Below are 14,039 nucleotides of genomic sequence, written 5' to 3'. Positions count from 1 at the left end.
CCGAAAGCAATATGGATTGTTTCTTGAATCGGGTCCTTTCTCGAGGAAAGGTTTCTCTCGAAAGAATTGAGTGGGAGGATGGTGGAGACTTGATGAGGTTATTGAACCGTCTCTTCAACTAGTGTGTGGCAGGGCACAGGAAGTTGTTCCTGTGGCACCTACACCAATTGAAGTGGAAGCTTATGATATTGATCATGAAACTTCGGATCAAGTCACTACCAAACCTCGTAGGACGACAAGGACACGTACTACTTCGGAGTGGTAAGGTGATCCTGTCTTGAAGGTCATGTTGCTAGACAACAATGAACCTACGAGCTATGGAGAAGCGATGGTGGGCCCGAATTCCGACAAATGGTTAGAAGCCATGAAATCCGAGATAGTATCCATATATCAGAACAAAGCATGGACTTTGATGGACTTGCCCGATGATCGGCAATCCATTGAGATAAATGGATCTTTTAAGAAGAAGACGGACGTGGATGGTAATGTCACCGTCCATGAAGCTCGACTTGTGGCGAAGAGTTTTTCACAAGTTCAAGGAGTTGACTACGATGAGATTTTCTCACTCGTAGCGATGCTTAAAGTCCGTCGGAATCATGTTAGCATTAGCTACATTTATGAAATCTGGCAGATGGATGTCAAGACAAGTTTCCTTACTAGTTTTCATAAGGAAAGGTTGTATGCAATACAATCAGAAAAGTTTTGTCGATCCTAAGGATGCTAAAAGGTATGCAAAGCTCCAGCAATCCTTCTAAGGACTGGAGTAAGCATCTCGGAGTTGGAATGTACGCTTTGATGAGATGATCAAAGATTTTGGATTTATACAAAGTTTATGAGAAACTTGTATTTCCAAAGAAGTGAGTGGGAGCACTATAGAATTTCTGATGAGTATATGTTGTTGATCAGAAATGACGTAGAATTTCTGGAAAGCCTGGATTAAGCTGCTTGAGCATTGAGCATCAAGATCTATAAGGATAGATCAAAACGCTTAATGGTACTTTCAAATGAGCACATACCTTGACATGATCTTGAAGGTGTTCAAGATGGACCAGTCAAAGAAGGAGTTCTTGCCTGAGTTGTAAGGTACGAAGTTAAGACTTAAAGCTCGACCACGGCAGAAAAGAGAGAAAGGACGAAGGTCGTCCCCTATGCTTTAGACGTAGGCTCTACAGTATGCTATGCTGTGTACCGCACCGTAAGTGTGCCTTGCCATGAGTCAGTCAAGGGGTACAAGAGTGATCCATGAATGGATCATAGGACAGCGGTCAAAGTTATCCTTAGTAACTAGTGGACTAAGGAATTTTCTCGATTATGGAGGTGGTAAAAGAGTTCGTCGTAAAGGTTACGACGATGCAAGCTTGACACCTATCCGGATAGCTCTGAGTAGAGAGACCGGATACATATAATGGAGCAATAATTTAGAACAGCTCCAAGTAGAACAGTTGTTTGGAATAGCTCCAAATAGAGCGTGGTAGCTGCATCTAGGAGATGACATAGAGATTTGTAAAGCACACACGGATCTGAAAGGTTCAGACCCGTTGACTAAAACCTCTCTCACAAGCAACATGATCAAACATAAAACTCATTGAGTGTTAATCACATAGTGATGTGAACTAGACTACTGACTCTAGTAAACTCTTGGGTATTAGTCACATGGCGATGTGACCTGTGAGTGTTAATCACATGGCGATGTGAACTAGATTATTGACTCTAGTGCAAGTGGGAGACTGTTGGAAATATGCCCTAGAGGCAATAATAAAAGTATTATTATTATATTTCCTTGTTCATGATAATTGTCTTTTATTCATGCTATAACTGTATTATCCGGAAATCGTAATACACGTGTGAATACATAGACCACAATATGTCCCTAGTGAGCCTCTAGTTGACTAGCTCGTTGTGATCAACAGATAGTCATGGTTTCCTGGCTATGGACATTGGATGTCGTTGATAACGGGATCACATCATTAGGAGAATGATGTGATGGACAAGACCCAATCCTAAGCATAGCACAAAGATCGTGTAGTTCGTTTGCTAGAGCTTTGCCAATGTCAAGTATCTCTTCCTTTGACCATGAGATCGTGTAACTCCTGGATACCGTAGGAGTGCTTTGGGTGTATCAAACGTCACAACGTAACTGGGTGACTATAAAGGTGCACTACAGGTATCTCCGAAAGTATCTATTGTTTTATGCGGATCGAGACTGGGATTTGTCACTCCGTGTAAACGGAGAGGTATCTCTGGGCCCACTCGGTAGGACATCATCATATGCGCAATGTGACCAAGGAGTTGATCACGGGATGATGTGTTACGGAACGAGTAAAGTGACTTGCCGGTAACGAGATTGAACAAGGTATCGGTATACCGACGATCGAATCTCGGGCAAGTAAAATACCGCTAGACAAAGGGAATTGAATACGGGATTGATTGAGTCCTTGACATCGTGGTTCATCCGATGAGATCATCGTGGAACATGTGGGAGCCAACATGGGTATCCAGATCCCGCTGTTGGTTATTGACCGGAGAACGTCTCGGTCATGTCTGCATGTCTCCCGAACCCGTAGGGTCTACACACTTAAGGTTCGATGACGCTAGGGTTATAAAGGAAGCTTGTATGTGGTTACCGAATGTTGTTCGGAGTCCCGGATGAGATCCCGGACGTCACGAGGAGTTCCGGAATGGTCCGGAGGTAAAGATTTATATATAGGAAGTCCTGTTTCGGCCATCGGGACAAGTTTCGGGGTCATCGGTATTGTACCGGGACCACCGGAAGGGTCCCGGGGGCCCACCGGGTGGGGCCACCTGCCCCGGGGGGCCACATGGGCTGTAGGGGGTGCGCCTTGGCCTACATGGGCCAAGGGCACCAGCCCCTAGAGGCCCATGCGCCAAGATAAAGGAAAAAGGGGAGAGTCCTAAAGGGGGAAGGCACCTCCGAGGTGCCTTGGGGAGGATGGACTCCTCCCCCCTCCTTAGCCGCACCCCTTCCTTGGAGTAGGGGGCAAGGCTGCGCCTCCCCCCTCTCCCCTGCCCCTATATATAGTGGAGGGGAGGGAGGGCATCCATACCTGAGCCCTTGGCGCCTCCCTCCCTCCCGTGACACCTCCTCCTCTCCCGTAGGTGCTTGGCGAAGCCCTGCAGGATTGCCACGCTCCTCCATCACCACCACGCCGTTGTGCTGCTGCTGGATGGAGTCTTCCTCAACCTCTCCCTCTCTCCTTGCTGGATCAAGGCGTGGGAGACGTCACCGGGCTGTACGTGTGTTGAACGCGGAGGTGCCGTCCGTTCGGCACTTGATCATCGGTGATCTGAATCACGACGAGTACGACTCCATCAACCCCGTTCACTTGAACGCTTCCGCTTAGCGATCTACAAGGGTATGTAGATGCAACTCTCCTCCTTTCTACTCGTTGCTGGTCTCTCCATAGATAGATCTTGGTGTACGTAGGAAAATTTTTGAATTTCTGCTACGTTCCCCAACAGTGGCATCATGAGCTAGGTCTATTGCGTAGATTCTTTGCACGAGTAGAACACAAAGTAGTTGTGGGCGTTGATGTTGTTCAATATGCTTACCGTTACTAGTCCAATCTTGTTTCGACGGTATTGTGGGATGAAGCGGCCCGGACCGACCTTACACGTACTCTTACGTGAGACAGGTTCCACCGATTGACATGCACTTGGTGCATAAGGTGGCTAGCGGGTGCCAGTCTCTCCCACTTTAGTCGGAACGGATTCGATGAAAAGGGTCCTTATGAAGGGTAAATAGCAATTGGCATATCACGTTGTGGTCTTGCGTAGGTAAGAAACGTTCTTGCTAGAAACCCATAGCAGCCACGTAAAACATGCAACAACAATTAGAGGACGTCTAACTTGTTTTTGCAGGGTATGCTATGTGATGTGATATGGCCAAGAAGAATGTGATGAATGATATGTGATGTATGAGATTGATCATGTTCTTGTAATAGGATTCACGACTTGCATGTCGATGAGTATGACAACCGGCAGGAGCCATAGGAGTTGTCTTTATTTTTTGTATGACCTGCGTGTCATTGAAGAACGCCATGTAAACTTACTTTACTTTATTGCTAAACGCGTTAGTCATAGAAGTAGAAGTAGTCGTTGGCGTGACAACTTCATGAAGACACGATGATGGAGATCATGATGATGGAGATCATGGTGTCATGCCGGTGACAAGATGATCATGGAGCCCCGAAGATGAAGATCAAAGGAGCTATATGATATTGGCCATATCATGTCACTACTATTGATTGCATGTGATGTTTATCATGTTTATGCATCTTGTTTACTTAGGACGACGGTAGTAAATAAGATGATCCCTTACAAAATTTCAAGAAGTGTTCTCCCCTAACTGTGCACCGTTGCTACAGTTCGTCGCTTCTAAGCACCACGTGATGATCGGGTGTGATGGATTCTTACGTTCACATACAACGGGTGTAAGACAGTTTTACACAGCGAAAACACTTAGGGTTAACTTGACGAGCCTAGCATGTGCAGACATGGCCTCGGAACACGGAGACCGAAAGGTCGAGCATGAGTCGTATAGTAGATACGATCAACATGAAGATGTTCACCGATGATGACTAGTCCGTCTCACGTGATGATCGGACACGGCCTAGTTGACTCGGATCATGTGATCACTTAGATGACCAGAGGGATGTCTATCTGAGTGGGAGTTCATAAGATGAACTTAATTATCTTGAACATAGTCAAAAGACCTTTTGCAAATTATGTCGTAGCTCACGCTATAGTTCTACTGTTTAGATATGTTCCTAGAGAAAATATAGTTGAAAGTTGATAGTAGCGATTATGCGATCAGTAGAAAGCTTATGTCCTTAATGCACTGCTCAGTGTGCTGAACCCCAAACGTCGTTTGTGGATGTTTCGAACATCGAACATACACGTTTTGATAACTACGTGATAGTTCAGTTAAATGGTTTAAGTAGAGGCACCAAAGACGTTTTTCGAAACGTCGCGGAACATATGAGATGTTTCGAGGGCTGAAATTGGGATTTCAGGCTCGTGCCCACGTCAAGAGGTATAAGACCTCCGACGATTTTCTTAGCCTGCAAACTAAGGGAGAAAAGCTCAATCGTTGAGCTTGTGCTCAGATTGTCTGAGTGCAACAATCACTTGAATCGAGTGGGAGTTGATCTTCCAGATGAGATAGTGATGTTTCTCCAAAGTCATTGCCACCAAGCTGCTAGAGCTTCGTGATGAACTATAACATATCAGGGATAGATATGATGATCCTTGAGGTATTCGCGATGTTTGACACCGCGAAAGTAGAAATCAAGAAGGAGCATCAATTGTTGATGGTTGGTGAAACCACTAGTTTCAAGAAGGGCAAGGGCAAGAAGGGATACTTCATGAAACGGCAAATCAGCTGCTGCACCAGTGAAGAAACCCGAGGTTGAACCCAAACCCGAGACTAAGTGCTTCTGTAATAAGGGGAACAACCACTGGAGCAGCATTACCCTAGATACTTGGTAGATGAGAAGGCTGGCAAGGTCGATAGAAGTATATTGGATATACATTATGTTAATGTGTACTTTACTAGTACTCCTAGTAGCACCAGGGTATTGGATACCGGTTCGGTTGCTAAGTGTTAGTAACTCGAAATAAAAGCTACGGAATAAACGGAGACTAGCTAAAGGTGAGCTGACGATATGTGTTGGAAGTGTTTCCAAGGTTGATATGATCAAGCATCGCACGCTCCCTCTACCACCGAGATTGGTGTTTGCGTTGAGCATAGACATGATTGGATTATGTCTATCGCAATACGGTTATTCATTTAAGGAGAATAATGGTTACTCTATTTTTGAATAATACCTTCAATGGTCTTGCACCTAAATGAATGGTTTATTGAATCTCGATCGTAGTGATACACATTTTCATGCCAAAGATATAAGATAGTAATGATAGTACCACTTACTTGTGGCACTGCCATGTAAGTCATAATGGTATAAAACGCATGAAGAAGCTCCATGTTGATGGATCTTTGGACTCACTCGTTTTTGAAAAGTTTGAGACATGCGAACCATGTCTATTGGTGTATATGCATGAAGAAACTCCATGCAAATGGATCGTTCGGACTCACTTGATTTTGAATCACTTGAGATATGCAAATCATACCACATGGGCAAGATGACTGAAAAGCCTCATTTTCAGTAAGATGGAACAAGATAGCAACTTGTTGGAAGTAACACATTTTGATGTGTGCAGTCCAATGAGTGCTGAGGCATGCAGTGAATATCGTTATGTTCTTACTTCACAGATGATTCGAGTAGATGTTGAGAATATTTACTTGATGAAACACAAGTCTGAATTATTGAATGGTTCAAGTAATTTCAGAGTGAAGTAGAAGATCATTGTGACAAGAGGATAAAATGTCTATGATATGATCATAGAGATGAATATCTGAGTTACGAGTTTTGGCACACAATTAAGACATTGTGGAAATTGTTTCGCAATTAATACCGCCTGGAACACCATAGTGTGATGGTGTGTCCGAACATCATAGTTGCACCCTATTGGATATGGTGCGTACCATGATGTCTCTTATCGAATTACCACTATCGTTCATGGGTTAGGCATTAGAGACAACCACATTCACTTTAAATAGGGCACCACGTAATTCCGTTGAGATGACACCGTATGAATTATGGTTTAGAGAAACCTAAGTTGTCGTTTCTTAAAGTTTGGGGCTGCGACGCTTATGTGAAAAAGTTTCAGGATTGATAAGCTCGAACCCAAAGCGGATAAAATGCATCTTCATAGGAAACCCAAAACAGTTGGGTATACCTCCTAATTCAGATCCGAAAGCAATATGGATTGTTTCTAGAATCGGGTCCTTTCTCGAGGAAAGGTTTCTCTCGAAAGAATTGAGTGGGAGGATGGTGGAGACTTGATGAGGTTATTGAACCGTCTCTTCAACTAGTGTGTGGCAGGGCACAGGAAGTTGTTCCTGTGGCACCTACACCAATTGAAGTGGAAGCTTATGATATTGATCATGAAACTTCGGATCAAGTCACTACCAAACCTCGTAGGACGACAAGGACACGTACTACTTCGGAGTGGTAAGGTGATCCTGTCTTGAAGGTCATGTTGCTAGACAACAATGAACCTACGAGCTATGGAGAAGCGATGGTGGGCCCGAATTCCGACAAATGGTTAGAAGCCATGAAATCCGAGATAGTATCCATATATCAGAACAAAGCATGGACTTTGATGGACTTGCCCGATGATCGGCAATCCATTGAGATAAATGGATCTTTTAAGAAGAAGACGGACGTGGATGGTAATGTCACCATCTATGAAGCTCGACTTGTGGCGAAGTGTTTTCCACAAGTTCAAGGAGTTGACTACGATGAGATTTTCTCACTCGTAGCGATGCTTAAAGTCCGTCGGAATCATGTTAGCATTAGCTGCATTTATGAAATCTGGCAGATGGATGTCAAGACAAGTTTCCTTACTAGTTTTCGTAAGGAAAGGTTGTATGCAATACAATCAGAAAAGTTTTGTCGATCCTAAGGATGCTAAAAGGTATGCTAGCTCCAGCGATCCTTCTAAGGACTGGAGTAAGCATCTCGGAGTTGGAATGTACGCTTTGATGAGATGATCAAAGATTTTGGATTTATACAAAGTTTATGAGAAACTTGTATTTCCAAAGAAGTGAGTGGGAGCACTATAGAATTTCTGATGAGTATATGTTGTTGACATATTGATGATCAGAGATGATGTAGAATTTCTGGAAAGCATATAGGGTTATTTGAAAGTGTTTTTCAATGGAAAGCCTGGATTAAGCTACTTGAACATTGAGCATCAAGATCTATAAGGATAGATCAAAATGCTTAATAATACTTTCAAATGAGCACATACCTTGACATGATCTTGAAGGTGTTCAAGATGGACCAGTCAAAGAAGGAGTTCTTGCCTGAGTTGTAAGGTACGAAGTTAAGACTTAAAGCTCGACCACGGCAGAATAGAGAGAAAGGACGAAGGTCGTCCCCTATGCTTAAGACGTAGGCTCTTCAGTATGCTATGCTGTGTACCGCACCTGAAGTGTGCCTTGCCATGAGTCAGTCAAGGGGTACAAGAGTGATCCAAGAATGGCTCACAGGACAGCGGTCAAAGTTATCCTTAGTAACTAGTGGACTAAGGAATTTTCTCGATTATGGAGGTGGTAAAAGAGTTCGTCGTAAAGGTTACGACGATGCAAGCTTGACACCTATCCGGATAGCTCTGAGTAGAGAGACCGGATACATATAATGGAGCAATAATTTAGAATAGCTCCAAGTAGAACAGTTGTTTGGAATAGCTCCAAATAGAGCGTGGTAGCTGCATCTAGGAGATGACATAGAGATTTGTAAAGCACACACGGATCTGAAAGGTTCAGACCCGTTGACTAAAACCTCTCTCACAAGCAACATGATCAAACATAAAACTCATTGAGTGTTAATCACATAGTGATGTGAACTAGACTACTGACTCTAGTAAACTCTTGGGTATTAGTCACATGGCGATGTGACCTGTGAGTGTTAATCACATGGCGATGTGAACTAGATTATTGACTCTAGTGCAAGTGGGAGACTGTTGGAAATATGCCCTAGAGGCAATAATAAAAGTATTATTATTATATTTCCTTGTTCATGATAATTGTCTTTTATTCATGCTATAACTGTATTATCCGGAAATCGTAATACACGTGTGAATACATAGACCACAATATGTCCCTAGTGAGCCTCTAGTTGACTAGCTCGTTGTGATCAACAGATAGTCATGGTTTCCTGGCTATGGACATTGGATGTCGTTGATAACGGGATCACATCATTAGGAGAATGATGTGATGGACAAGACCCAATCCTAAGCATAGCACAAAGATCGTGTAGTTCGTTTGCTAGAGCTTTGCCAATGTCAAGTATCTCTTCCTTTGACCATGAGATCGTGTAACTCCTGGATACCGTAGGAGTGCTTTGGGTGTATCAAACGTCACAACGTAACTGGGTGACTATAAAGGTGCACTACAGGTATCTCCGAAAGTATCTATTGTTTTATGCGGATCGAGACTGGGATTTGTCACTCCGTGTAAACGGAGAGGTATCTCTGGGCCCACTCGGTAGGACATCATCATATGCGCAATGTGACCAAGGAGTTGATCACGGGATGATGTGTTACGGAACGAGTAAAGTGACTTGCCGGTAACGAGATTGAACAAGGTATCGGTATACCGACGATCGAATCTCGGGCAAGTAAAATACCGCTAGACAAAGGGAATTGAATACGGGATTGATTAAGTCCTTGACATCGTGGTTCATCCGATGAGATCATCGTGGAACATGTGGGAGCCAACATGGGTATCCAGATCCCGCTGTTGGTTATTGACCGGAGAACGTCTCGGTCATGTCTGCATGTCTCCCGAACCCGTAGGGTCTACACACTTAAGGTTCGATGACGCTAGGGTTATAAAGGAAGCTTGTATGTGGTTACCGAATGTTGTTCGGAGTCCCGGATGAGATCCCGGACGTCACGAGGAGTTCCGGAATGGTCCGGAGGTAAAGATTTATATATAGGAAGTCCTGTTTCGGCCATCGGGACAAGTTTCGGGGTCATCGGTATTGTACCGGGACCACCGGAAGGGTCCCGGGGGCCCACCGGGTGGGGCCACCTGCCCCGGGGGGCCACATGGGCTGTAGGGGGTGCGCCTTGGCCTACATGGGCCAAGGGCACCAGCCCCTAGAGGCCCATGCGCCAAGATAAAGGAAAAAGGGGAGAGTCCTAAAGGGGGAAGGCACCTCCGAGGTGCCTTGGGGAGGATGGACTCCTCCCCCCTCCTTAGCCGCACCCCTTCCTTGGAGGAGGGGGCAAGGCTGCGCCTCCCCCCTCTCCCCTGCCCCTATATATAGTGGAGGGGAGGGAGGGCATCCATACCTGAGCCCTTGGCGCCTCCCTCCCTCCCGTGACACCTCCTCCTCTCCCGTAGGTGCTTGGCGAAGCCCTGCAGGATTGCCACGCTCCTCCATCACCACCACGCCGTTGTGCTGCTGCTGGATGGAGTCTTCCTCAACCTCTCCCTCTCTCCTTGCTGGATCAAGGCGTGGGAGACGTCACCGGGCTGTACGTGTGTTGAACGCGGAGGTGCCGTCCGTTCGGCACTTGATCATCGGTGATCTGAATCACGACGAGTACGACTCCATCAACCCCGTTCACTTGAACGCTTCCGCTTAGCGATCTACAAGGGTATGTAGATGCAACTCTCCCTTTCTACTCGTTGCTGGTCTCTCCATAGATAGATCTTGGTGTTACGTAGGAAATTTTTGAATTTCTGCTACGTTCCCCAACAGTGGCATCATGAGCTAGGTCTATTGCGTAGATTCTTTGCACGAGTAGAACACAAAGTAGTTGTGGGCGTTGATGTTGTTCAATATGCTTACCGTTACTAGTCCAATCTTGTTTCGACGGTATTGTGGGATGAAGCGGCCCGGACCGACCTTACACGTACTCTTACGTGAGACAGGTTCCACCGATTGACATGCACTTGGTGCATAAGGTGGCTAGCGGGTGCCAGTCTCTCCCACTTTAGTCGGAACGGATTCGATGAAAAGGGTCCTTATGAAGGGTAAATAGCAATTGGCATATCACGTTGTGGTCTTGCGTAGGTAAGAAACGTTCTTGCTAGAAACCCATAGCAGCCACGTAAAACATGCAACAACAATTAGAGGACGTCTAACTTGTTTTTGCAGGGTATGCTATGTGATGTGATATGGCCAAGAAGAATGTGATGAATGATATGTGATGTATGAGATTGATCATGTTCTTGTAATAGGATTCACGACTTGCATGTCGATGAGTATGACAACCGGCAGGAGCCATAGGAGTTGTCTTTATTTTTTGTATGACCTGCGTGTCATTGAAGAACGCCATGTAAACTACTTTACTTTATTGCTAAACGCGTTAGTCATAGAAGTAGAAGTAGTCGTTGGCGTGACAACTTCATGAAGACACGATGATGGAGATCATGATGATGGAGATCATGGTGTCATGCCGGTGACAAGATGATCATGGAGCCCCGAAGATGAAGATCAAAGGAGCTATATGATATTGGCCATATCATGTCACACTATTTGATTGCATGTGATGTTTATCATGTTTATGCATCTTGTTTACTTAGGACGACGGTAGTAAATAAGATGATCCCTTACAAAATTTCAAGAAGTGTTCTCCCCTAACTGTGCACCGTTGCTACAGTTCGTCGCTTCTAAGCACCACGTGATGATCGGGTGTGATGGATTCTTACGTTCACATACAACGGGTGTAAGACAGTTTTACACAGCGAAAACACTTAGGGTTAACTTGACGAGCCTAGCATGTGCAGACATGGCCTCGGAACACGGAGACCGAAAGGTCGAGCATGAGTCGTATAGTAGATACGATCAACATGAAGATGTTCACCGATGATGACTAGTCCGTCTCACGTGATGATCGGACACGGCCTAGTTGACTCGGATCATGTGATCACTTAGATGACCAGAGGGATGTCTATCTGAGTGGGAGTTCATAAGATGAACTTAATTATCCTGAACATAGTCAAAAGACCTTTTGCAAATTATGTCGTAGCTCGCGCTATAGTTCTACTGTTTTAGATATGTTCCTAGAGAAAATATAGTTGAAAGTTGATAGTAGCGATTATGCGACAGTAGAAAGCTTATGTCCTTAATGCACTGCTCAGTGTGCTGAACCCCAAACGTCGTTTGTGGATGTTTCGAACATCGAACATACACGTTTTGATAACTACGTGATAGTTCAGTTAAATGGTTTAAGTAGAGGCACCAAAGACGTTTTTCGAAACGTCGCGGAACATATGAGATGTTTCGAGGGCTGAAATTGGGATTTCAGGCTCGTGCCCACGTCAAGAGGTATAAGACCTCCGACGATTTTCTTAGCCTGCAAACTAAGGGAGAAAAGCTCAATCGTTGAGCTTGTGCTCAGATTGTCTGAGTGCAACAATCACTTGAATCGAGTGGGAGTTGATCTTCCAGATGAGATAGTGATGTTTCTCCAAAGTCATTGCCACCAAGCTGCTAGAGCTTCGTGATGAACTATAACATATCAGGGATAGATATGATGATCCTTGAGGTATTCGCGATGTTTGACACCGCGAAAGTAGAAATCAAGAAGGAGCATCAATTGTTGATGGTTGGTGAAACCACTAGTTTCAAGAAGGGCAAGGGCAAGAAGGGATACTTCATGAAACGGCAAATCAGCTGCTGCTCCAGTGAAGAAACCCAAGGTTGAACCCAAACCCGAGACTAAGTGCTTCTGTAATAAGGGGAACAACCACTGGAGCAGCATTACCCTAGATACTTGGTAGATGAGAAGGCTGGCAAGGTCGATAGAAGTATATTGGATATACATTATGTTAATGTGTACTTTACTAGTACTCCTAGTAGCACCAGGGTATTAGATACCGGTTCGGTTGCTAAGTGTTAGTAACTCGAAATAAAAGCTACGGAATAAACGGAGACTAGCTAAAGGTGAGCTGACGATATGTGTTGGAAGTGTTTCCAAGGTTGATATGATCAAGCATCGCACGCTCCCTCTACCACCGAGATTGGTGTTTGCGTTGAGCATAGACATGATTGGATTATGTCTATCGCAATACGGTTATTCATTTAAGGAGAATAATGGTTACTCTGTTTATTTGAATAATACCTTCAATGGTCTTGCACCTAAATGAATGGTTTATTGAATCTCGATCGTAGTGATACACATTTTCATGCCAAAGATATAAGATAGTAATGATAGTACCACTTACTTGTGGCACTGCCATGTAAGTCATAATGGTATAAAACGCATGAAGAAGCTCCATGTTGATGGATCTTTGGACTCACTCGTTTTTGAAAAGTTTGAGACATGCGAACCATGTCTATTGGTGTATATGCATGAAGAAACTCCATGCAAATGGATCGTTCGGACTCACTTGATTTTGAATCACTTGAGATATGCAAATCATACCACATGGGCAAGATGACTGAAAAGCCTCATTTTCAGTAAGATGGAACAAGATAGCAACTTGTTGGAAGTAACACATTTTGATGTGTGCAGTCCAATGAGTGCTGAGGCATGCAGTGAATATCGTTATGTTCTTACTTCACAGATGATTCGAGTAGATGTTGAGTATATTTACTTGATGAAACACAAGTCTGAATTATTGAATGGTTCAAGTAATTTCAGAGTGAAGTAGAAGATCATTGTGACAAGAGGATAAAATGTCTATGATATGATCATAGAGATGAATATCTGAGTTACGAGTTTTGGCACACAATTAAGACATTGTGGAAATTGTTTCGCAATTAATACCGCCTGGAACACCATAGTGTGATGGTGTGTCCGAACATCATAGTTGCACCCTATTGGATATGGTGCGTACCATGATGTCTCTTATCGAATTACCACTATCGTTCATGGGTTAGGCATTAGAGACAACCACATTCACTTTAAATAGGGCACCACGTAATTCCGTTGAGATGACACCGTATGAATTATGGTTTAGAGAAACCTAAGTTGTCGTTTCTTAAAGTTTGGGGCTGCGACGCTTATGTGAAAAAGTTTCAGGATTGATAAGCTCGAACCCAAAGCGGATAAAATGCATCTTCATAGGACACCCAAAACAGTTGGGTATACCTCCTAATTCAGATCCGAAAGCAATATGGATTGTTTCTAGAATCGGGTCCTTTCTCGAGGAAAGGTTTCTCTCGAAAGAATTGAGTGGGAGGATGGTGGAGACTTGATGAGGTTATTGAACCGTCTCTTCAACTAGTGTGTGGCAGGGCACAGGAAGTTGTTCCTGTGGCACCTACACCAATTGAAGTGGAAGCTTATGATATTGATCATGAAACTTCGGATCAAGTCACTACCAAACCTCGTAGGACGACAAGGACACGTACTACTTCGGAGTGGTAAGGTGATCCTGTCTTGAAGGTCATGTTGCTAGACAACAATGAACCTACGAGCTATGGAGAAGC

The sequence above is a fragment of the Triticum aestivum genome, chromosome 2B (genome assembly GCF_018294505.1).
Source record: "Triticum aestivum cultivar Chinese Spring chromosome 2B, IWGSC CS RefSeq v2.1, whole genome shotgun sequence".
NCBI classification, from domain to species: Eukaryota; Viridiplantae; Streptophyta; class Magnoliopsida; order Poales; family Poaceae; genus Triticum; species Triticum aestivum.
This window is presented reverse-complemented; position numbering follows the sequence as displayed.